At 35.5% G+C, this 26,419-nt stretch overlaps 1 long non-coding RNA gene across 1 annotated transcript in view; it reads left to right on the top strand.

Moving 5' to 3' along the window:
- LOC131407199 (uncharacterized) overlaps window positions 1-26,419 on the top strand; it is a 173,668-nt gene that overhangs the window by 90,516 nt on the left and 56,733 nt on the right. The window contains exon 2 of the long non-coding RNA XR_009220463.1: window positions 6,777-6,996. This is a non-coding gene — a long non-coding RNA (uncharacterized LOC131407199). The remainder of the gene's footprint in view (window positions 1-6,776; window positions 6,997-26,419) is intronic.

A 26,419-nucleotide genomic window follows, 5' to 3' on the forward strand; every position in this document is an offset into this window, starting at 1 on the left:
CTTGCTCCCCCCTCTTCAAACCCTGTTAGCTACTTGAATCTCTGCCCACACCCGTGGCTACCTAGCTGATTTTTACTCATGTTTTGTGCCTTAGTATCAACTTAGCCACGGCTTCCATCCGGAAGCCAGTCATTCATTCTCTGCCGTGGCGCTACTGCCAGTAAAGGATGAGTGCCCCTTTTATGTGTTGCTGTAGCACTCAGTTATAGTGTTTACCATGCTATTGTAATTGCCTATTAAATAGTGAGAGGTGGTGGGATATAAGTCAAGTGAATAAGTTTAGCATTATCTCTCCTCAACCCTAAGCTCCGTGAGTACAGGGAACATGTCTGTCTGCTGTTACACTGTGGTATTCCTACTGCCAAGCACAATGACCATATAATGGGGACTCAACATATATATTTGACTGATATTATTTCCTATGACAAATGCCAAAAAAACTTTTAAATGTTAAAAAATGACTATTTCTCAGGACAAATGTTGACAACATACCAACTTTATGTTGTAAAAACGAATCCATTGAATCCTAATGAAAACCTTTTAAAATATTTTCTAGATTGTGTTTTTTAAAGGAAGCACTATCAAAGTATGATTTAAAGTATCCCCAAATGCTCCTATATACCAAATGTATGTGCCTTATAGTTTACTGGTTATCTTGAATTACTTGCCATTTCAAAGAAATGGCTGAGAATTTGGGCAAACTAACAAATGAACTAAAAATATTGTTCAAGGAAAATGACTGAAAGAGAGGCCCAACCTCTTTATCCAAAAGAGTAAATTTCAATCCCAACTCTATGTTGTTCATGAAATGTTAGCCCACTGCCTCAGATCACTGGTGTTTTATGGCTGCTTGTACTAGAACAGCTGCAGAAATTATCAGGGAAATAGGGACCTTGATGCCTCAAAAGAAGTCAAATGCACTCAAAGAACATGTATGGATTGCATAAAGTTAGCACTTAAATAAGTCAGACACCAAAATGTTATCATATGCGTGTGATAGCAATCTTTAAATTGGTCTTGATCCTCATTATTCATTTAATTCCTCTAAGGGATAATTTATTAGTTTCACAACAAGAATAATGGAACAGTAGAAACTTTTGAAAGTAGATGCTCACAAATTGTTAGTAAGGATTAACACATGCATGTTCTGATATCTATCAATTAGCATTCTGTTCAGAAAATTAGGGACATGAGACAGCATTACAATGGATATTTTTTATCACCTCATCATTCATTCAGTTATCTATTCATTAAAAAACATTTACTGAGTGTTTATTATGTGGCAGATGCTGGGTTTTATGCCTGGATTACAGCAGTGACTCAGACAGTCACACTCCTCCCATACTTGAGGAGCTTGCATTCTAGCAAGTGGGATGGAGAGAGCAAAACAATAAAAAAGGTCATCAAAGGAGCAATGTGATTTCCAATGGTGATATGTGCTATGAAGTTAAGGAAGCAAGGTGATGTGGAGGAGACTGAAAAGCAAGAGCAGGTGGTTTTTGTTGAGATGTCAAGAAAGATGTGTCTGACGAGGTGGCATTTGTACTGACAATTAAGCGACAAAAAGAAGCAGGCAGGGGGACATGGTCTTCTAGGCAGAGTTAAGGCCAGAATAAAAGCCGTAAGGCAGAAAGGATCTTTGCACATATGGAAAACAAAATCAGAGGTAATGTGTCTATGTATAGTGACAAAGGACAGCATAAAGATTGGCAAGAAGTAGGTAAAGGTGGATTTGGATTTTAATGTAAGAGCAATAGGAAGCCATTGGAGATTACCGGTATGTTGTCTTGTTGTTGTATCGGTGGTGGTGGTTATTTTACACTCTTGGACTTCAGGCACGGAGAGTTGAGTTAATTATAATCTTTAGTAATCAATGTGAAAGGTCTCTCTCTTGGTTAATTTATTAATCCTCATTCCTCTCCAGCCTCCATTCTTATTTTTCTCACCCTAGGTCTCCACTCTAATTCTCTGATTAGATTGTTTTTATTAAAGAATAATAACTATTCAGAAATGTGCAAAAAATCATGAGAATAAGCCCAGTGATTGCGGAAGTTAAACACATTCGTGTAAGAGAATGAAAAGACAAGCCAAAGTGTGGGAGAAAATATTTGCAAATCATGTTTCTGACAAAGTACTTGTATCTAGAATATATGAAGAACTCTCAAGACTAAACCATGAGAAAATAAATAATCTAATTTTAATAATGGACAGAAGATTTGAGTGGACACTTCACAAAAGAAGATCTTTGAACGGACAATAAGCATATGAAAAGATGCTCAATATCATTAATAATTAGACAAGTGCAAATTAAAACCACACTGAGTTACTGTTACATACCTATAAGAATGTCTAAAATAAAAAATAAATTGGCTATGCCAAATACTGATGAAGATGTGGAGCTTTCAGAACATTCACACATTGCAGATGGAAATGTCAAATGGCACAGTCACTTTGGAAGTAGTTCGAGGAAGTTTCTTATAAAGTTAAACATACACCTACCATATGATCCAGTGATTCCACTCCTAGATATCTTCCCAAGAGAAATGAAAACTTATGTTCATACAAAAATCTCTATATTTGTTTATAGCAGCTTACTCATAATCACCAAAAATTGAAAACAATCCAGATGTCCTTCAACTACTGATAGAAGTGTCAATGCCCTTCAGACAATAGCCAGCGGGAATACACTTGTAGTTGAACAAGTTGAGTTTATTATTCATTGAAGTAAGGGAGAATGCTCACCCTAGGGAACTGTGAGGTGTCCCAGTATGAAGGCGTTAGAAAGAATTTATGATATGATTTGGTCTTTGGTTGGTTAATTATGGGGAGAGTCTAAGGAAGCAGAGGCTCACCCTAGATTAGGTGTAGTAAGAAAGTGGGGGCCATTCAATGATTGACAGCTCAATAAATCTTATCTATAGACAGGGCGAACAAGAATAAGGTTAAGCTGAAATTGGTAAAGAAGTAACAATTACTCATTTAGTGAGAGTGCGATGTTTTGTATTTTATGGCTTTCACAGTGACTTTGCATGAAGTGGCTATTCTATAAGATTGTTTATGTCAAAAGAGGAACAACGGTGGCTTAGTTGTAAACAACAGATCAGTTTGTAATAACATTGAGGCCTAGCTGTGAACATCAGATAAGTTCTTGGAATTCAGGGGCTGATTTTTATCTTTCTTAGGGTAAACAAACTGTAGTACATCCATACAATGTAATACTACCCAGCAAGAAAAATGAATGAGCTATTGATTTACACATCAACATGGATGAATCTTAAATGCATTTTGCTAAACTGAAAGACTACATATTGCCTGATTCTATTTATATTGCACACTGGAAAAGGCAAAAATATAAGGAGGAAAACAGATCAGTGATTGCCAGGAGTTGGGAATGGGAAGAGCGGTTGTTATAATGGTGCAGTGTGGGAGAAACTGCTGGGTAATGAGACTGTTTTGTATGGAACTGGGGTGGTGGGCACATGACTCCATGCATTTGTTAAAACCTATAGAACTGTCCACCACAGAAACTGATTTTTACTATGTGAGAACAAAAACAAAACCAGTATTTCAGAAGGGGGTGGGGGATGCTGCAGACTGTGGCAAGTAAATCTAACTGTGTCATAAACGAATCACATAACCACACCTAAGCAGATGGAGAAGAAAGGAACTGATCTAAGTAACATTGGCTGGATACTATAAAACAAAAAGAAGTATATACAAACAATAGACCCTAGTGTGTGGATTTATTTTTCTCAGGAATCTAGGTTAGAATTCTGAAATTACTTTGCTTGTATACTAGGATTGAACAAATAAATAAGCATATTATAGATAATGAGAGGGCAATTTCCCACTACTGGAGAGAGAAGTTACAAAGAAGGAAAGGAGGAAGGCTAGAATGAACCCTGTCATGCTAGACTGGAGTTGGAGGTACCAATGTGGACTCATTTTTAAAATTTATATATAACTTATAAATAGACACAGATAAGCAGATACAGAAATAAACATAGATATGTGTCTGTGCACAAGTTAGTATACATACATATATTTCCTAGCTCTGTCTACTAAGAAAGATTTAAAGCAATGACAACCCAGTACCAATGAGCACACCTAGAGCCCAGATCTTGGTTTCTAAATACTATTTTACACAAAAAGAACCAGGGCTCTTTGGGGAAGTGGTTGATTTCAGGACTAGAGCATGAAAAATACAGGATGGGCTTGGAGCATCTTGTGGTGACAGAATATAAGGAAGTGCTTAAAAAAATGGAGGCATATAAAAAGGCTTAAAAATTTATCTTAAAGAGCTCTCAATTGCCAAAGCTAGAACAGCTTGAACAACAAAATAAGTATAGTAATGGATTATAAACTGAAGAATAAAATAAATATACATGAGTCCATATAAATAACTGAATAAATGATACACAAATGAAAAATATTAAGAAAAATTCCAGTGAATAAGTATATAAGGAATGAGAAAAATATAAAATCACTATTAGAATAAGTGCCATAGACAAAACCCATGGAGGGATGCTGAAAGAGTTGGTGAAAGTTGAAGCAGAAAGAGGATATGTGCATAGTCTCAGATTTTTTTCCCTGAAATATTTAGTAACTATAAAGGGAAAAATAGTAAATTTCCAGGGAAGAATCCTGCCAGTCACCACCTTAGCCAAATGATCAAGGTTAATATCCTCAGTAATACATATCAATATCACATACTTCTCGATATGATGCCCTGAGAAGGGCACATCTCCTCTGTGCTATCCTTCCAAATAATGCAAAATTTCATGAGAAATCATGAGAAAACATCAAACAAACCCAAATTGAGGGACTTTCTACAAGGTAATGGCCCAGTGCTCTTCAAAAGCATTAAGGACATGAAAGGCTGAGGGACTGTCACAAGTTGCAGGAGAAGAAGGAGATATGACAAGTAAATTCAATGTGGGATCTTGGAATAGAAAAAGAATATTAGTGGAAAAAATGGTAAAATCCGAATAAATTCTGCACTTTGGTTAAGAGTATTGTACCAAGGTTTCTCTCTCCCTCTCCCTCTCTTTCTCTTTCTCTACACCTTCACACACACACACTCAGAATCCTAGAGTCAAGTTGATTAGAAGTGAGCATAACTGGGTCCAGAGAGAATGAGGAGAGGTCTCCAACAGGCAGTATTAGCATCTAATGGCAGCTAACATTTCTGAGCACTTCACTATAAGGTGCTTTTAACACTTTATGTCATTTAGCCTCCAAAAACCTTGCGAGATAGATACCATTATTTTCCTGCCCTAGAAATGGGAAACTAAGGGTGAGAAATTTTAAATTACTCATCTAAGATCACATAGCTGTATTCAAACTGACTTCATATGACATTGGAGTCGGTACACTTAAATGCCAACACTCGTCGCCTGAATTAACAATGACTAGGAAGAAATCCACAGACTTCCTTTTTCGGAATTCAAAGAGAGATCTTGGTCTGTACATTCTCTCAAACTTCACATTTCAGTACATTATTTACCCCCTCCAGCTGTTTTGGTTCCTGTTAGCCACTATACCAATTCGTAGCTTATTGGGACACGTGTAATATGTAGCATTAAAAGATGCTGAAATTCTTCTTGAGTTATATTTTATTGTATTTATCCAGTACAATATATATTATGGACTTTATTAGAGATAGATATAATATAATGTGATATAATATGATATATGATATAATATAATATGATATAATATAATATAATGATTGTGATAATCAGATACAGTCCATATAATCCTAGAATCAGTATGCCAAGTCCTAGAGGACTTCTAAAATGCAGGACATTATGAAGCAAAACGTTGTAAACATTACTGAAAATAATCTCTGGAGAACTGTGCACATTCTGCAGCCTTGTTCAAATATACTGAAATATAAATTATATAAAATTTCTGAAATCAGTGCTTATTTTTGTTTTTACTAGGCTTAATTTTCCTCAAATAGTTTAGCTAAAATAATAAACTTCGATGCTTGTCTACTTGAGGCCCTTTTCTGGGGATCCTAGACAGGTTAATGTGTGCCGAGACGTCTGTTTTTGCTTTGGGCCCGTATTACAAATTGTAGTCTTTGAGTGAACATTTGCTCAGAGTACAGATTTTTGCTATTGATTATTTTACAATTGATTTCTCTCGAAGCTTTTGCTTCCCTCCATTAATTATGTCCCCTGGCAATTTAAACTCAGGATATTAGTTTTAATCATTAAATGTCCCCAAATAAATGAGATACTCATGCTTTGCAAAATGTTTTCTGCAATTTCTTGGAATAGCTTTTTCTTTTCACTCGATTCAGGGATTAGGCATTAGGAAATGTCTTTAGATTTCCTTGGCTTTGGTATGAAAAATCCTGCTCGTTTGATGAAAAAGTGATTGACTCTATTTTATTTTTCGTACTATATTGGTAATCTGACCTCTGTCTAAATATTTCAGAACATACAATCTTGCTATTTAATTATGTCATACCTGGTGTGTATTCAGGTTGCTCTAGCATGGTCTGAAGCAGTAACAGCAAGTGAAGTTCGTCTACAGAATGAGCCTTAGCTGTTAGCGAGTGACAGCCTCATCCAGGTTCAAGAGACAAAGAGTGGCAAGAGCCATTGTGATGTATGTCATGGTTGGAGGCCAAAGTGGCAACTTATATATATTAGCCATCCACGAAAGGGTCCAGAAATTTTATATTTTATTTGAAATCTCACTTCTATATTATTTAATAGGACTTGAATGTTATGGTCTAACTATGTCAATTTTGTATCATGCAGATTGAAATTTGAGTTGTCTACTAACAACAAAAAATTTCTACTGTGCTGGGAGAAAAGTCAGTCAAAGAAATGCTGAGTCAATGGTCTCTGTCAGTCTTTCAACCATGTTTGCTGCTGTTAATAGAGGGAGCCAAGGCCAATTATCACCTGAATGAAGGAAATGTCAATCTGTGAGCTACGGCATGGTGCACTGAACAAGGCCAAATCCAGAAAAAGCAAGGTAAAAATGTCAAAGTGGACCAGCACCTGGAGATTCTCTACCAATCTCCAGGAAAGAGGAGTGTCATTTATCTTTTCCTAATGACGATCTGTCTCCCTCTGATCCCAGTTGATTCCACTCTTCCTCCTTATGGAGAGTACTTCTTTTATCTACTTGCTTTCCTTCTTTCTGAGCCTCTCCATCAGCACTGATGCTAGGTCTTCCTACAACAGACTCTAGTTATTCCGTTGTTCGGTGTGTAAGGGATGGTGTGAATGCATATGACCTGAACCAAGCTAGTACAGACATCATAGACTCTCAGATGGAAATTCTTAGTGTAATTAGTAGGAAAGCAACTTGGGAAATACATTATAGTTTGCTATGTCATCTCTTTTCTTTTTTTTTCTTTTAAGATAATGCTCTCCTATTGCTCAACAATGTGAATGTATTTAATGCCACTGAACTGCACACTTAAAAGTGGTTAAAATGGTAAATTGTATGTTATTTGTGTTTTATCACAATTAAAATAAAAAGATAACTCTGTATAACTGCTGATTAATTCTCTCATTTCAGAAATGCTACCCTTAGTGAACTCATCAATAAATAGTACCTGGGAGCTGTCAGATGTTAAATATAAAAGGGTTTAGTGGAAAACATTAACTGTTTCAATATTAGAGACACCTCAAAGAACTTTCAGTCTTTTAATTGTCATCAATCTTTTGTAAAGCTGGAGATTTTAGCAAATTCTGTAATGTATATTAAAGGCAGTTTATTTTCAGTTCATGTTTCATATTCTTTTACTACCATCATAATCAAGCCTAGGTTTGAATATTAGCTAAATGGCCATGGGCTGTCTCTTAAGTTCTCAGAGTCTCATTTTAGCATCTAATTTTAAGGTGGTCATGAGGTTCAAAAGAGTTTATGAATATACAGTACTGGGATCAACATGGATTGTTGGTTAATCACCGAGACTCTTGATTCAGAGTCTAGGCTTGATTTGAATGGGATGGGGGGGGGTGGTCATCATTTGCTAGCTGGGTGGCCTTGGGCAAGTTATTTAATCTCTCTAAGGCTCAATTTTCTATTATGTAAAAGTGGGACAACAGTGGTCCCTTACAATACAGGCCATTATATAGATGAAATAAGTTAATAATAAATCACTTAACACAGTATCCGATACATAGCAAAAATTCAGAAAAAGGGTAATAATAGTGCCTATCTCAAAAGATTCTTTTGACGATTTCGTGAGATAATCTATGCAAAGTACTTAGCATGGTTCTAGACATATTATAACAACTCAATCAAGGCCAGCTGTTAATACCATTATCGTAACTATCAAAACCTTACAGTAATATATTGTATTATGATTCAGCCATTTCCTTAATCCTGCATCACTGCAATAGCCTTCGAATGCCCAGCTTGATCCTTAGATTCTTCTTTTTGCGTACTGGTTTTTTACAATATCACTTTCCTTATTGCCAGTTGTCTGTTCAGAAATTTTCAGTGATTTCTTCTTGCTAACAACTTAAGTCTAAGCTTTTAGAGACAAAGCTGTGAATTGAGTCGATGATCTTAGAACCAACCTCAGAAATTCTGGATCTATCATGAATAGCCATAGGAACCATGTGACAATTGTTCAAGTTGCTCTTTTGATCTAAGTTTCAGTTACCTCATCTGTAAAAAGAAGACAATAATAGTCCATATTCTGTAGGTTATTGTACAGATAAAAGAAGATAATAATAAGGGACTTAAGAAAGTACCTGGAACAGAGTACATTTTCTGTAAAGCTAGCTCATTTTTTCTTATTGTTAGATAATTTCAGTTATTAGAACTGTCAAAGAAAAATTGCACTGGGCAAAGTTAACAAGCAAGAAAGACTTTATTCAAGACTGTTGCAATAAAGGAGAGAGACTGAACTCAACTCTGCTGAAACAAAGGGTTGGAGAGTTGTTAAGAGCTGAGGTGAGGGAGAGGGGATCATAAGCTACCTGTGTCTGCTAACTGGCCCTACCCAAAGGAAAAGTAAACTTTCTTGTATGTTTATGACAGGAGGTAGCTGTACAACTTAGAGCAAAGTGCCAACTGAGTTTAGGCTTTTATCTTTCCACAAAGACTGAGGGATAGGATTATTATCTTCCTTGACGATTACATTTCAAAGGAACTGCTCCCACTTCCTTCAGAAAGACATTCCCTGGGATGAGGCTGGCAAGAGGCTTTTAAGGGGACTTATACACATTTCAAAGAGGCAAAGCAAGAATTTTCAGTTACAAGTTTTCTAAAGTAAACTCTCCAAGAAAAGGGAGGTTATGGGCCCAAAGTCAGGAAGAAACCTGTCTAAAGTTTAATCCAGCTGAGGGAACCTTAGGACTGTGTTGGTCAGAACATTCTTTGTATGATCTCAAAACCTTCTGTCTTATCCCATCTACTCTTGGGTTCTAAAGCTGTCCTCTGGAGTAACACTGAGTCAGTTTATATCCCAAACTTACTTGAATCTCTTACTCAATCCTTGTTTGAAATGAGCTAAAATGAAGCCTGTTTCAAGAGTTCCAGTGGTCAACTGGAGGTTTTCTCTGTGGCTTTTACTGCCTGATGGCTCAAAAGAGGTCAACAGCAGGTCCTTCTTGGAAATCAATCAAACAAAAAAGCCCAGGTGGGGTCAGTAAATACAGATATTTTGTTGTTTTATTTTTTTCAATGATTTGCAGTATGAAATCTTTAATGTATTTAGATGCGAAAAGTATAACAAGTTCCGAAAACCACTTATGTCGGGAAACTCTTTATGGCTCCATCTTTTGGTAAGAACAAGGAAATATCTTTTCAGGAGTAATTCACCTGGGGTTAGGGGACAGACTTAATAAGGAATTTTAGTTACTAATGAAATGTTTCTTCATTCCTTCATTCATTCATCCAATGCTTACTTATCAAACCCGTACTATGTATGCACTGGGAATGGAGCCAGGCAAACTAAGGTGTATTGTATATTGGTCCTTCACATACTAGTCCTGTCTCCATGGACAAATGGTTTAACCTTTCAAATCTCCTGTAAGTATAAATTAGTAGTGCCTACCTGTTATAGGTTGAATTGTGCCCTCCCCCAAATGCATATGTTGAAATCCTAACCCTCAGTACCTCAGAATGTGACTGTATTTGGAGATAGGGCCTTTAAAAAGGTAATTCAGGTAAAATGACGTCATCTGGGTGTGCTTTACTCCAATATGACTGATGTCCTCATAAGAAGAAGAGATCAGGACATAGCCACGGACAGTGGGAAGACCGTTTGAAAACACTGGGGGAAGATAATAATCTACAAGCTAAAGAGAGAAGCCTTAGAAGAAACCAAGTCTGCCGACACCCTGATCTCAGACTTTTAGCCTCCAGAAATGAGAGAAAATAAATTTCTGTTGTTTAAGGTATCCAGTCTATGGTGCTTTGTTACGGCAGCACTAGCAAACTAACAGACTACCTTAAAGAACAACAGGGGCTAAATGAGAAAATACACGTAAAGCATATTTTCAAGATCCTGAAACCAGTCTCCATACTTCTATCTTCCTCCAACTTAGCCTGTATCCTTCTGTTAGATAATCTTAACACATAAATGCCACCCACCATATATTCCTTTATTTAAAGAACTTTAAAGGCTTTCTTGTTTTTCTGAGTAGAATTCTTTATCATTACTTTTCCAAGGCTAATAAAGGTCTGTGATACTACCTCCCCCCCATACGCACATGCACACATTTCCGGTCTTGTCTATTGCTGTTTTTGGATTGCATGTTGATTCCCAAGTACACCCCCACAGCTCACAGCTTTATGCTTATGCTTGCACCGTTGTCTCTGGCTAAACTGTTGGATAATCTCCTCACCAGCAATCGAACCTCTTTCTATTATTTAAAGTTCAGTATAAATGCCAGCTCCTTTGCAGAACAATTCAAGGTTGTGACAATGAAGTGATTTTCTCCCCTCTGTTTCCCAAGGATATCAGTTTGTATAGACATCCTTTAATGCAATGTTCTTGCTCTGCTTTGTATTTTCTCTCATCTCAGTATTTAGACGAGGAGGGTGCTCTTTGATATGAGGACATGTGACTCAACTTTATCTTTGAATCTTTTTCAGAGGTTAGACCTGCATATTGCAAACAGCATACGAAAATTCAGATTTTGTCAAATTGAATTGAATCATTTGCTTTGTGCATTCTGGTGTGGAGAGAATAAAAAAAGGAAATGTAGAAATATAATAATCGTTGTGATTGAGATTTTTCTAGATGTTGCCAATTCCCATTTACTTTCAGCAGCAAATAGACCTGTAGCAGAATCATTAGACTAATTTTCAAGATGTGGATTCAATTGTCTTTTTAAATGGGCATCAGCACACTGTGTGGGTAACTGTTAAAATGTGTTTTTGTGTTAGGCATGTGGTCAGAGAAATGATCATTGAAAGTAATAGAGAGCAGATAATAATTTTAATTTTTTTCTATTCTCCATATAATATTTTGTAAGTATATCTATTAGTAGGACATAGTAATCATTTCCATATTTATGACTGCTTTATTAGAAGAATCATATTAAAGAAAACCATAAAATATATTTTTCATATTTTACCAGAAAGAAAATAAAGACACTCACACTCAAACACACACACACACACACACACACACAACCTTTGGGGTTTTTTTAATTTAATCAGCCCACAGTGTGGTGGGTGTGCCAAGGCAAAGTGAAAAAAATACTACTTCCTCAATTTCCACTTTCTGATTTTAATGCCTTTTAATTAAATACTCCAACTATCAAACATAAGTTTAAACTTATTTTTAAAGGAAAAGCAATACTATAAGTAGCATTAGGTATTTCCTGATTGCAGCTCTTGTATAGTTATAGAATTTGATCCCTAGTTTTAGGCAAGATTTAATACAACTGTTATTTCGGAGATATATAGCTTGTACTATAAGTCTAATTTTTGAAGCCAATAACATTATTAGATCTTAAAAAAGAAAGTTGTTTTCATAACCGATAAGAATGTAGCTTCTATGTTTTATATTTACAAGCTAGTCTGTATTACACATTGTAGAATCAAAATCTAGGCAGGTGTATTCTCAATCTTTCTCTACCAACCTCACTGAGTTGGAAAATTTTGAAAATATATTCCGGGTGGCAGTATTTTATCTCTCATTGCTGAGTTAGAATAAATCTGACACCACAGGTTACTTTGTCACTGATCTTGAACTTCAGTGGGTTGCTAGGGGCCTTCTCTAATTTAGTAGGGTTAGAGGCAATTTGTGGTAATTTGAAAACCTTGTTTCATTGTTTTTGTGTCACTTTCTCAACAACCTCATGAGAAGGGCTCCTTTTAATATATAAACAAAATGAAGGTTATTTATCAAAGCTTAAAAAGATGATAAGATTTCTAAGGGCAAAAATGTAGAGAAATGAGCACTCTGGCTCTGATAGGAAAATTATAAAATATTATATAGCAATGTGATAATATCTATTAAATTTAGAAATGTTCATCTTTTTGACTTAACATTTCTAACTCTAGTAAAAACTGTCATAGGAAATAAATGATAGAAAATAATGATAAATATATAAAACAAACATGCTATTTGCAGCATTGTTTGTGATAGTGAAAGACTGGTAATAATTTAAATGTCCATTGATAGGAGAATGGTTAAATATATTAAGTATAGCCATTATGTAAGTGATTTAATATATAAATAGAATACAATACAGATAAAACAGACCTTTCTGTACCATCCTGGAAAGTTTTTGCAGATAAAATATAGTAGATAGATAGACGATTGATAGATAGATAAAATTATATAAGTAATATCTGAATAATTTCTAATTATAAAATAATTTAAACAGTTTAGGGAAAGGTAAATTTTTCTTGACAATACCTCATGTCTGCGGTACACACTATTATCCATTTGGTATAAACTTACTAAACGTTTCTCTATACATCTACATATATATCCCCATTAAATATAAGGATATTTTTGGTGAATGTTTTTACCTTAACAATAGCAGTGGTATTGTTTATATAATTCTGCAACTTGCTTTTATTAATTTAATATGTCTTAAAGATACTTCTATTTCAAAGTATATGTATATTTTTCATTCTATTTAACATGTCCATAGTTTTCCAAAATTTCTTCCATATGGAATAATTTGGAATTTGGAATAATTCCACTTATTCAATTTGGAATAAATTTTCAAATACTACAATTGATGTATTTATAAAACAATATATTTGCACATGTCTATTTATATCCTTTCTTACTAGGTACTATAGACTGAATGTGTCTCCCCAAATTTGTATGGTGAAACATAAGACCCAATGTGATGGTATTAGGAGGTGAGGCCTTTGGGAAGTGATTAGATCATGAGAGTGGAGCTCTCATGAATGGAATTAGCACTCTTATAAAAGAGATTCCAGGGAGCTTCCTTGTCCCTTCCACCATGTGAGGACATAGAAAAAAGACAGCAGTCTATGAACCAGGAACCGGGCCCTTACCAGACACCAAGCCTGCAGTGCCTTGATCTTGGACCTCCCAGTCTCCAGAACGGTGAGAAATTGATTTCTGTTGTTTATAAGCCACCCAGTCTATGGTATGTTGTTATAGTAGCCTGAATGGACTAAGATACTAGGTAAGAATTGGGTGTATGGTTTGGGGTGGTTTTTGAGCCTCCTAAAAATGGAATTTTTGTAAAATTTAAAGCTCAATAATATTTTGTTGGTATATATCTAGAGAGGACTGTAAATATGAAAAATTACTAAAGCCATTAGCAGTGGTTACCATACGGGAGGGTTGTAGACATTTTACTTTCCACATCATGTATTTCTGTAGCATGTCAATTATGTATAATAATTATTGCTTGTGCAATCATTAAAAATATAAAAGAGAGAAATTTTGCCTTGTTTAAGATAACATAGCTTTTGAAGGTTAGACTCACATTTTGAAAATGGATCTTCCTGACCCCAGAGCTCATTTCCCCCCATTCTTCCTAAAATTTTCAAAGTTATCTAAGAATGGATTTAAATATTCATAATCCAGAATTCTTTATGAAATAAGAAACTACTACTCTCCTCCGTTATTCATTCTTCTCTTTGTACTGTTTAGCAATGAAATAAACAGACTCCTAGTTAGATACATGATTACCCAGTTATTGACTACGTTTCTCAGCCTCCTGCAGCTAGTTCTGGCTGTGTAACAACATTCTGTTCAATGTAACGTAAGGTCAATGTAGAGTAAAGGAAAGGAAATAAAGGTGTTGTATCTTGGGTCATTTTCTGGAACAATGACCCTGGCCTTGGACCATCTTCTTCACCAAAACTGGCCATAGTAACAGTGGAACCAGCCATCTTGGATCAAGGAAAAGAAGCTACCTGTTGGGAGTGGCCGACTTGATTTGCTAGCCTGGGTCCCTGGATGACACTATGGAGCAGAACTACCTATCTATCCTAGACTTCCCACCTACGTATAATTTATAATAAATTCTCTCTTAAGTCACTGTATTTTAAATTTTTGTTTTGTTTTTAGAGCATCTTAGTTTATACACTACTGAAACAGAATCTGTAAAGGACAGCCTAGGAATATGCATATTTTTTGGTAAAAGTCTTAGTTGAATTTTATGGTTAGTCAAAAACTGCTGCATTCACCCAGCACCGAGTAAATAGCTAGCTATAGTCACAGTCAGGGGAGCTTATTTCCTAATCATTGTAATACTACCAATTCTAAGGTAAGGTAGATTTTGATAGCACAAGTTAAAAAATTAAATACATATGCACACATATATTCTAAAAATTTACTTTAATTATGAATTTAAATCTAACTTCTCTCCAGACTACTGTGATAGCTGTTAAGAAAACATCTGGTCAGGGTATTTTTTGCCTTTTTTTTTTTGAAGAATTGAAGTTCAAGAATTGAAGTGAAATAAGAGAGATTGCTCCTGGCCCGAAAAAGATAATGCAGCATTTATCCAGAGCCATGTTTTTAGGGACACTGACCTCTGGGAGTGGAATGCTAATTATGACAAAATGTTAATCATTTGTTTCAACATCAATGTCAAGAACTGGTTTAATGTGCATTTTCCTGCTACCTTCAAGCATAAGACACTGTATCTAGCACTGCTAACACATTTCTTGCACGCTCAGGCTCTATATCAAGAAACATACATACAAGGTAGGAATGAATCCCCAATAGTAGATTTATGCACTCAGATGCCAAGAAGGCTGAGAAACATCCATTGCAACATCATTTTGACAAACTTAATTACACAGTTCGTTAAACTATAGCAGATTAGAAGAGGAGGGATGATAAAACTGATACATTATTAAAAATTTCTTTATGAGAGGGACTTTGCTATACATTTCTTACATTATTGGTTAATACTCACATTTAATCCTCCCTATGGGGAAAGTTGTACATCTGTTTTTACATATGAAGATGCTGAGGCTTATCAGCATGATGACAGTGGCCCCAAATGTCTCAGGAGAGAGATTCTAACCAAGTTCTGTCTGATTCCGTGTGCAGTCTTTTCACTACCCATGCTGATTCTCTAGCAGCATGAGGTTAGAAGATGATGATGATCCTAGATTTAGGTACCAAAACAGGAACAAGAAGTTTTATCTGAGCAAGGAAAGAGCAAAAAGCAAGAAAAAAAATAGACAACATACCTCAACCTCAGTAACTAGAAATAATAGCTTTTGTGTGTGTGTGTACTCTCAGATACTTTTCCCTCCATTTCTTTTTTCCCTTTTATTATTAATTATGACATAAAAATTATATATGTTTAAGGTATACAATATAATGATTTGATATAGAGTGAAATGATTACTACAATCAAGGTAATTAACTTATCTGTCTCTTCACATAGTTACCATATTTTCCTTTTTTTCTGATTGAGAGCACCTGAAATTTACTCTTAGCAAATTTCCAGTATTCAGCGCAGTATTACTAACTATAGTCATCATGCTGTACATTTGACCCCTAGACTTATTCATTCTACATAACTGCAACTTTGTATCCTTTGACTAACATCTCCCAATTTTCCCCAGCTCCTTGCCATTAGAGACTACCATTCAACTCTCTGCTTCTATGTATTCAACTTTTTTTAGACTCCACATGTAAGTAAGATCATGCAGTTTTGTTCTTTTTGATCTGGCTTATTTCACTTAGCATAACATCTCCAGGTTGATCTGTGTTGTTGCAAAAGGAAGAATCTTCTTTTTTAAGGCTGAATAATATTCTATCATATATATACAAATATATATGATGGAATATATATGTGACATATATGTCACATATATGTGGTTTGGGCATGTTGTCTATTTTTTTCATATCTATATGGTGGATAATAAGATCAATATGAATAAAGAAGATCCACATCTTCTTTATCCATTCATCTATCAGTGGATACTTAGGTTGTTTCTATGTCTTGGCTATTGTGACTAATCTGCAATGAACATGGGAGTGCAGATACTTCTTTGAGGTACTGATTTCATTTCCTTTGGGTTTATAACCAGAAGAGGGATTCCTGAATCATATAGTAGTTGTGTTTTTAGTTTTTTGAGGAGCCTTAATACTGTTTTCCATAATGGCTGTACCACTTTACATTCACACCAACAGTGCACAAGCATTCCCTTTTCTCCATATCCTCACCAGTACTTATTATCTTTTATGTTTTTGATAATAGCCATCTTGACATGTGTGAGGTTATATCACTTTGTGGTTTTTGACTTGCGTTTCCCTGATGGTTAATGATATTGAGCAACTTTTCATGTACCTGTTGGTCATTTGTATGTGTGATTTGGAAAAATGTCTATTTAGGTCCTTTGTCCATTTTTTCTGCACACCCATTCAGGCTCCCAGAGTATTACTAATTACCTGCCCTGGGGCTCGCAGACTCAGGCTATTTAGAAGCCCAACCCTCAGGCAGCAGCTGGGGACAGTGTAGTTAAACCCGTGCCAGGGAGAAACTGGGAGGTGGGTGTTTTTGTCCTCTTACTCTGTCCTGAGCCTGGGAGGAGAGCCATGGGAAGTGCTTATACCCAGTTTAAAACTGCCTCTTTGTTCTTTGTGGTCCTGGGGTACTATTGAATGCTGAATTCCATCAGCTCCCAGAGCTATATGATTTGGGAGCTAGTCTCTCTGGTGGCACCTGTAAAAATTGGGGCATTAGATGTGTGATCTAAACCCTTTGCTCTGCAGGTAGAAGCCGGGAGTTGGGGGTTCCCTCTTGATTGTAAGTTGCTATGCTGGGAGTGGGGTTTATGGCATGAGTGTATCTCAGCTTTTCCTATTTGTTTTGATGTGGGTGTTTTCTCAGTCGCCCAGTGTGTAGGCATCTCTCATCTAGTTTCTGGGTTTCTCTCAGAGAGAATTGATCCATGGGTAGCTGTTTATTCAGTGCATCCGTGGGAGAAGGGAAAGTCAGGAGCCTCCTATTCTGCCAGCTTGCTGATGTCACTCCAGAAGTAATCTCTTCTGAGAGTATTGTATCAAGTACACCTTAAATGATCCTAAATTATCCGGAATAAATACTGTTAACAATTCTCTAAGAATGCTGAAAATTCTACATAAGAAAGATTTCATCAGGAAAGGTTAAAATACAGTTTAAAACATAAAATTGCTCAGCATCAAGTACCTGGAAAGCTCCTCCTCCAGTGTGGCTGGCTCTGTGGTTTTACTCTACATGGTGCGTTCAATCTGAAAGTAAAATGCTACTTGATCTGCTGCCCTGAGTCATGAAGTTCTTTAGAGGTGAGGTGGTGCTGTAATTTAACTTTACACTTTTTTCTTCTGGATGGGAGCAATTTCCCTTACAGCTTTCTTCAAGTCTTCAAATTCCAAATATGAACACGTTCATTTCCCACCTGTTTTATATATGTATCTAAGAATGTCACTATAGTTCTGACTTTGGGCGTTAAAACTATGTATATAAATTTGAGATATACTGACCTATTGCATGTGTTGTTTTAATTTTATCATTTGCCTAGCTATTCTTTAAAATATTTTGAAGGTGAGAATTATATTATTAGTCAAACATCTATCGTCATTCAAGTGTTGGTGTGATGTATCTTCTTTACCAGCTTCATTGATGTTCATTTGCATTTGGAAATGCAACTGCTAAAAGCTAGGAGGAAATAGGTTCCGTCAGAATTGTGACTCAGTGTGAACAGTTTTTACCAGCAGCCATTTCTTTAGGCCAGGTATTGGATTTTATTAGGGATGTATGTTTTTTGTTTTGTGTAGTAAAAAGATAGAGTAGAGGAATTGAAATGGGAAAGATTTTTTTTCTCTATCTCATGTGAGTCATTTCAATGAGAGATTGCAAAGACCTGAAAGGTCACTACTTCTCTTCCTCCCAATGCAATCTTGAAGCCCTCACCATTCCTCGGTTTTGATCCAGATGGTATTAAAGATTTTCAGGAAATGTAGTGTCACCACTTCCTTGAGGAAATGTTGTGTATTTAGTGTCTGAATTTGGACTTAATCTTTGACTTTTCCTCTCTAGGATGTGGTAATTTCATTATCAGTAAATATTTATAGACCCTATACCTGTGTCCAGAGCTGTGAACATAACAAAGTACAAGATATGGACTCAAATAAAGTAGACAAGATGGACATCATTATCGACAATTCACAAGTGTGAAAAATGAGGCCCATAAAATTATGACACTTCCACATAAGAATAGGTGGACCCAGGATTCAAACTTATATTTGCTGGCTTGTAATTCCATATTCTATTATGAATGCTATCTGTTAGGAAGAAGATAATTAAGTGTTAAAACTAAAACCTTAATACTAACTTTAATTATAATTTTCATTCTATTACCCTGCACCAATCTTGCAGAATCTATGTCCTGAGACCTGGGCATGTTTGGCACCAGTAAAATTACTTAGCCAAGTATAATGATAGTTTTTCAAATAGCACAAGGATGATTTGATCCTTTTTGGTTATGATCTAGGCTTTTGCAACATTTATTCAAGTGGCAAGTGACTTGGTGACTGACCAAGCAATATGTAAGGTTAATGGGAGTTATTCTAATTTATGATTCCTTATTAGTGATTTTCAGGATGGGACAAGAAATCGGAAAAGTCTACTCTTAAGCTATAAATCAGTAGCAGTTGAAATTCTTCTTTCTTTAATCCATTTTTCTTCTTTGTCTTGCTATATTGCTAGAAATTCCCACAATATTAATATCTTATAACTAAGGCAGGACAAATTCTTGTTAAACAAATATTGGTTTCTGGAAGAAATAATACCTAAAATAATTTTGTAAAATCAAAAAAGAACATGATTAAAAGGGCCTTGACTAATGGGCACAGGGTTGAAATGGGAAGCAGTGTTGGGTGTCTAAAGCTTGGATCGCCCCAACTTGGGATGCAAATACTTCTTCTAGCATTTAAACATAGATCTTAAATAAAATGAAACCATTGGATATATGGATATATTGGATATACAGAGTAACATTTAGAAGAAATAATGCTTTTTGGGTGGATTGTATAGATTTGGAAACTGTACACAAATAAATTTCATACTTCCATTTATATAAAGTTCCAAGTCTAGTTTATGGTATTAGAAGTCAGGATAGTGATTGCCCTTGGGGATGTAGTGATTAGAAAAGGGCATGAGGGAGCTTTCTGTTGCTGCTAAAGATCTTATTCTTGACCCGAGTGCTGTATTCACTTTGTGAAAATACATGAATGATTTGAGTACTTTTCTGCATACATGTTATACTTCAATAAAAAATTTTATGTAAGAAAACAAAAGTTAAATAAAATTCTTAGAAATGTATTTCATTTGTCTTTCACCAAAATTCCTTATTTTTTACCAAAAACACTTTTAAACTTTAATGGATGCATCATAATGTGTTAGAAGGAGCATAGATTTTTGTTTTTTGAATCTTCATGGGTGGTCTAAGTTTTTTTAAAGATTAAAAAACATTATTACCTAGATTAAAACCCTGTTAGAAATTGCATGGGAATGGCATCTTAAGATCTGAGTTCTAGTCCTATTTTTACCATTAAATTACTATGAGCATCCATTTCCCTATTTGTCAGATGAGGATGGTAAGCCTTCTCCTGAAACACAGAGATTTTTTATGAGGCTCAAATGAGATGATACAGCTAATAATATTTTCTAAACTATAAAGCAAAACAAATGCAAAGTGCACTTGTTTCTTAGTCATATGTCAAAAATAAAATTGACAGTACTTATTTTTAACTTTTTATTTTTAAAAAAGTATATATATTTAAATTAAAGGAATTAGTTAAAAATCTTATGTATTGCTAGTGTCTTCTGTTATAAAAATATTCAGTGCACTGCATTTCTGTGGGTTCAATATTGAGTAAGACCTAGCTTTGCTAGCTTTGCAGTCTTTGTGCTCTCCTACTTTATAGTTCTATGGTATTGGAAGATTAAGCTGACTGGTCAAAAACAAGAGAACCTTTCTCTTCTACTTTGTTGCTCTCTATATAGTCCCTACTTCCTGCATATGTATTAAATAAAACTAGAAAGAGTTGTGAGGCATTTAACTAAATTGATGACTCATTCAACTTTGACAAAGAGCCTGAATATGTTCTTTCATCCATAATATTACACTGGTGTCTTATGCTGCTTTATCAACCTGTTCAAACTTCATTATCAACCCAAGGAAGGAACATTCATTCCTCTCCTCTTTTTGGCATTTGGTGGAGATATGTTTTGCTCAAAAATAGTATATTCCTTACTCAAGAATTTTATTCTAAATAAAGATGAGAACTTGCAAAAGAAGGTATAACAAATAAGCATGAAATCAAGGAATTTTGAAAAACATTTTGGAAATACTAAAGTAAGCAAATTTTGTGCAGTCGAAATTAGTCTAATTTAATTTCAGCTACAAATGACTCTCTCTCTCTTTTTCTTTCTCTCTGTCTCTTAACCTCTCTCGCTAAAGCATAGTCTTACTGTTTTTTTTAGAGCACCTAATACAGCAAGCTAAACCAAATCTTTCTCTTCCTTCCATTGCCTTATAAATTGGTTGTTTTATAACAACTAAGAAAATGTCTGACGACATAGCTAAGGTGTGCTGAGATGCAAAATGGGACATTGTGCTACGCCAAGTCAACAAAAATTAAGTTATTACAGTGTTAGCAATAGTGGCATAAGAATAATGAGGAACAAAAATAGGTAGACCTCAAGATTTTTTTTTTTTTTTGAGGAAGATCTGAGCTAACATCTGTTGCCAATCTTCCTCTTTTTCTTTTTTCTCCCCAAAGCCCCAGTACCTAGTTGTATATCCTAGTGATAAGTCCTTCTAGTTCTTCTATGTGGGATGTAGCCTCATGGCTTGACAAGCAGTGTGTCGGTCCGTGCCCAGGATCTGAACTGGCGAACTCCGGGCCACCAAGCGGAGAGTGCGGAAGTAACCACTACGCCACTGGGCTGGTCCTCAAGAATTTTATAATATAGTTTAATTGGGGGAGGGGAGAGCTCAGGGTGGTTTACCAGATTTTGCTTTTTAATCCAGAAGATAATTTTAATTGAGACATAGATGAAGCAAGTTAAAAAAAAAGAGTTTGTTATGTTCTGTTTATTTAGTGGAGAATTTCTTTTGTTTGCCAGAGGAAATAATGCAAAAATAAACTAGTCTGAAGAAAGGTAACAGTCATCCAGAAGGCAACTAACCACTTCCACACTAGAAAGCGTTCTGTGCTAAAGGTAGTGATAATAATGGTATCAGTAGTTGAATTATCTTAAGAACAGCCTGATTTTCTCAAGATACATTGATAAAATTATTGAAAGTTACCCAAGAATATTACATTGTTAACTACAAACTATGCTTGGAAGACAGCAGATATTGCTTTTGTCTTCACTGGTGCGTTTAGTGCTATTTGTTTTAGAGTAGTTCAGGTTATAAATTTAGATTGATTTGACTCCTTCAATGATTGTGAGGGAAAACCTTCAAAGACTTGTGGATTAATTATACTACATGACACAAGACATGTCACAAAATATGCATTAAATGTATATCTGTTGAATGAATGAGTGAAATAATGTATCATTTGAAATCTGAGGTCTCTAATGCATCGCTAGAGTCCGTTAGTGATTTAAAAAAAAATAAAAGGAACCAGGCCTATTATTAGACTTTTGTGGAACTATTAAAAACATAAATATGGATTATTTGGTATCATCCTTATAGTGCTAATTCAGTAAGTCTGTGTTGGGCCCCAGTGTGATACCAACAACCACACATATTTGGGGTCCACTCATTTAGAAGACTTGGTTCATTAAATGATTGGCTTACCTGTTTTCCTCCCAGTTCTGTTGTAAAATCTGCTGTCAAATGCTGGTTATGTGCCCATCAGAACCATGTTTCAACCTGTCCTTTAGTATCTACTTATTCTACTTTCACCGTAGCCACGCCTTTGGTGAATTAGGAGTTGATCCAAATATATGTTATAGGGTCGGTGAATAGTACATTGAAATTTCTCTAAAATGCTTCCTTTTGAAATGTGAGGAAGAGTATGGTTTGCCCACCAATATGGCAGGACTTAATAAAGGGAATGAAGGCAGCCATGTTTTATTGTATTTAATATGAACTGAACTTGGAATATCTGTATTAAAATGGGTTTAGAATTGAATACTTTGAGGGCCTGAGCAAACCACGAGAAACAAGATTTAAATAGCTATCATTGGACTGGTTAATATTATTCCTAATATAGAAAATTAGTAATAATAATTAGTAAGGGAACCAGTAAAATGGTAAAGTTGATTCCAAGAGCATTTGAGGAACTGGCTATTTATAGGAATAAATAAAAAGAATGTTAGGATAAGATTGGTAGGTAATATCCAAAACTAGATCCTATAAGACAATACCAAAATTTTTAGTTATTGTTTTTATTGAACAAAAATCTACACCTAAACTGGGATCTACTCAAATAGAAAATATCATGCTTCATGAAGTCAGTTAAACAATGCCCTGTATAACACTGAAAGAATATGGTCCCCCATCTAGTTGCCTTCTGCCCAAGTACTGGATAATTTCTCTTAACCCTATGAAGAAGAATAAGAAAATCAGTCTTAATCCATCACACAGAGATAATAATTTCTTTCTTTCTTACCTCTTACCTATTCATTTGGTTATACAGCTGCACATGTCTGTTTCTCTTTATATATAAAATCACATGGGGTATGCAATTTTATGTTTCACCTTTTTTTGTGTGTGTGTGTGAGGAAGATTAGCCCTGAGCTAACATCCGATGCAAATCCTCCTCTTTTTGCTGAGGACGATTGGCCCTGGGCTAACATCTATGCCCATCATCCTCTACTTTATATGGGACGCCACCACAGCATGGCTTGACAAGCGGTGCGTCTGTCCGCGCCTGGGATCTGAACCCACGAACCCCAGGCCGCCAAAGTGGAACACGTGAACTTAACTGCTACGGCATCGGGCGGTGTTTTAATGGTACATTTCAAACCACTCTGGGAAGATCAGGAGAACTGGTATTCTAATCTTAGAGATAAGGAAAATTAAACACATAAACTAAAATTTCCTAGCCACTGGCAGAGGCTGAAAATCCAAGTATCCTGGTTGTTAACCTTAATTTCTTTCCACAGGGCTACCTAGCTTAATTCGATCTCTGTTTTTTTTCTTTCTCTGCTTAATTTTATCTCTTTTTTTCCTGTACTTGAATTCTCAATGAATTAAATAAATTATTTCAATTCAAAATGATGTCACTAATCTTAATACTTCTTGATTTGGTGAATTTTCTGGTGAAAATTCTCCTTGGGTATTATATATATTAAATTGCAGTGATTTTAGTTTCATCAGAGAGATTAGGACATGTGCTATAAATCCAGAATTCTTTATATTACATTTGGCCATTTAAATTGCATTCTCTTTGCTCTGTTGGTGAGTTTACATTTCAAATTAAATGAGCTGATGCCTGAATGGAGATTTAAATACGCGTTGATTCTTATGAAGCTTTTCAGTCTCTTTAGTATAACATATTTATTTGAGTCTATAAGACAAAACAAAATGTTGTCACATTTGCTGCCATGTTTAAAATTACACATTTATACATAGTTAATACATATAATACCAAGACATCAATTTTAAATATTTTGCAATACAGGGGAACATAGTTTGCAATGTTCAATTTGAGGTTTCTGAGAAACTTGAATGCCATTTCAGAGGTTGTTTTCTAGGGATTTTCTCCCCACAAATACCTGCTGATCCCACTACACTGAAGAGTAATGTTTGTAAATCAGGTCATTACTTTTCAATTCTTACTACAAGGAAAATCTATAGAAACTGAAATTAAAGCACTCTTTATAATGGAGAGTTAGGGTAAAACTGCAATTGAGTCATGAAGTTGCATGAAAATCATTCCAGAATAACCATTAACTTTTCAAAATACAGTGAGAAACGATGTGTCCAAATATAAATGGATTCCTAAGGATAGCTAATTGTTTCCTAAGGCCTAATGGACCTTTTGACCAGTTTTCCTTCAAATTATTACCTCTGGATATGTTGTCAATAATTTCACACTATGAATTATATGACATAATTTACTTGCTTATCAAAACTGTGCTAAATCAACCAAGAGGAGTTAGTATGACAGAGTTTGCTCCCCATAACAACATGGTTTGGTTGACCTGGCAGATGGCCCAAAGCAACATTGTGCTGATTTGGTGCTGGTAATTTCTATAGTCTGAACTCTTCTGTATTATATATATATATATATTATATAAACTCTTCTAGCATTTATTCTCTTTGAAATTTGCAGAATAGTTTGTAATAGAAGTGGGAAAGGGAAAATGAATGAAATGAATTGAGTCATGTTCATCGCCCTCAATTACTGTTATTGTTATTAAACAGTAATTATTCTTCTCTACTCCAAATATACCATCTGCTTAAATCACCTTCCAAAATCCCAATTAAACTGATAATTATCCATCCAAACAAAACAACGTAGCTTACTCAAATTTCAAGGGACTGAAAGAATAAAAAAGTAGTGTGGATGTGCTAACTTAACGCTTTCTTCTATCAGATTTAGACGCCTTCTTGGCAGGTGTGGGACATAGTAATTATAGCACACATTTATTTTTATAGTGTATCTAAGAACGTTAAGTCTTATATATTGATATTCTCACTTAACCTTCATCACAACCTGATGAATAGATACTATATTCTCATCCTCATTTAACTGATAATAAAATACAGATTTTGAGAGTTTTGAGGTGTCCTGTCTAAGGTCACATCTGTTGCTGTGTGGACTTGAAAATAGGCAATGTGGCAAATTGTACCTTCCAAAAATGGCCAAAGTGATTTTTCTGTGACATATAACCTAAAACCTTGCTATTCTTCATCAAGAGGTAGCGTCCATACCAACCTCCACCCCTACTGGGAACCTTGTTGGGCTTATGATTGTCTGTCCAATGAGTGTGACTGACAGAAATAATGTTCTGTAACACCTGAGGCTAAATTATACAAAGGGTACAGTTTCCACTGTCTCTTTTTGTGTCAGGACAGTCACCCTAGGAACCCAGCCTCCATGGAGGAAATTCAGGCCACGTGGAGAGACCTCATATAGGTGTTCTGGCTAAGAGCCACATCTAAGGATTCAGCTGACAGCCAGTATCAACCTCGACAGTGAACAAGCTTGCGCTGAATGAACGTTTTCCAATGATTCAAGCCTCTTGCCATCAAGTCATCTCCTGTCTTTCAGTGTTTCCATAGGAGGCCTCATATATCATGGAGCAAAGACAAGCGTCCCCAATATGTCATATCTGATTTTCTGACCTAATGAATCCATGAACATAATAAATGCTTAGTTAAGTTCTGGAGTAATTTGTTAAGTAGTCCTAGTAAATGGAATAGGCAATCTAATTTCAAGCTAGTATTTTAAAATATGGGAAAATATTGTCTCTATCGAGGGAAACTGAGTATAAGCTATGCTATATCTTTAATTTTTAAAGATTCAGAATATTTCCTCAAGCATAAAAATTATATACACAATTCTAGGCCATAGAACTCGCAGTATTTGGGAGTCCTGCCTTCCCCCATAGTCACTATATGACTTCTAATTGCTTCAGGATCAGAAAGGGGAGGAGAGATAAAAGGAGACCAGGACCAAGGAAAACTCATTTAACATAGCTGAATCTTTTGTCATTATCTTTTTGCCTGTCACACCATCCGACTGGGCAGATTTCCAAACACTGATTCTTTCTCATTGGAAGGTTTAATGGATTCTTTAGAGGCCCACTTCCTCCCCTCATAGTGGAATTTTTTGCATGATACAATTATCTGACACAAGTGGTGCAGTTTCCGGCTGATTTCTTATAACCCCTAGAACTTTCTCTCTGCTTGCTGACATACCACAAACTCTTCCTGCTGGAGTCACCTTGCCCCACCACACAGACTTCTTAGACAAGATCCTTATAAGTTAAAGTTGGTTCAAGAG

Source organism: Diceros bicornis, chromosome 6 (genome assembly GCF_020826845.1).
Source record: "Diceros bicornis minor isolate mBicDic1 chromosome 6, mDicBic1.mat.cur, whole genome shotgun sequence".
Classification (NCBI taxonomy): domain Eukaryota; kingdom Metazoa; phylum Chordata; class Mammalia; order Perissodactyla; family Rhinocerotidae; genus Diceros; species Diceros bicornis.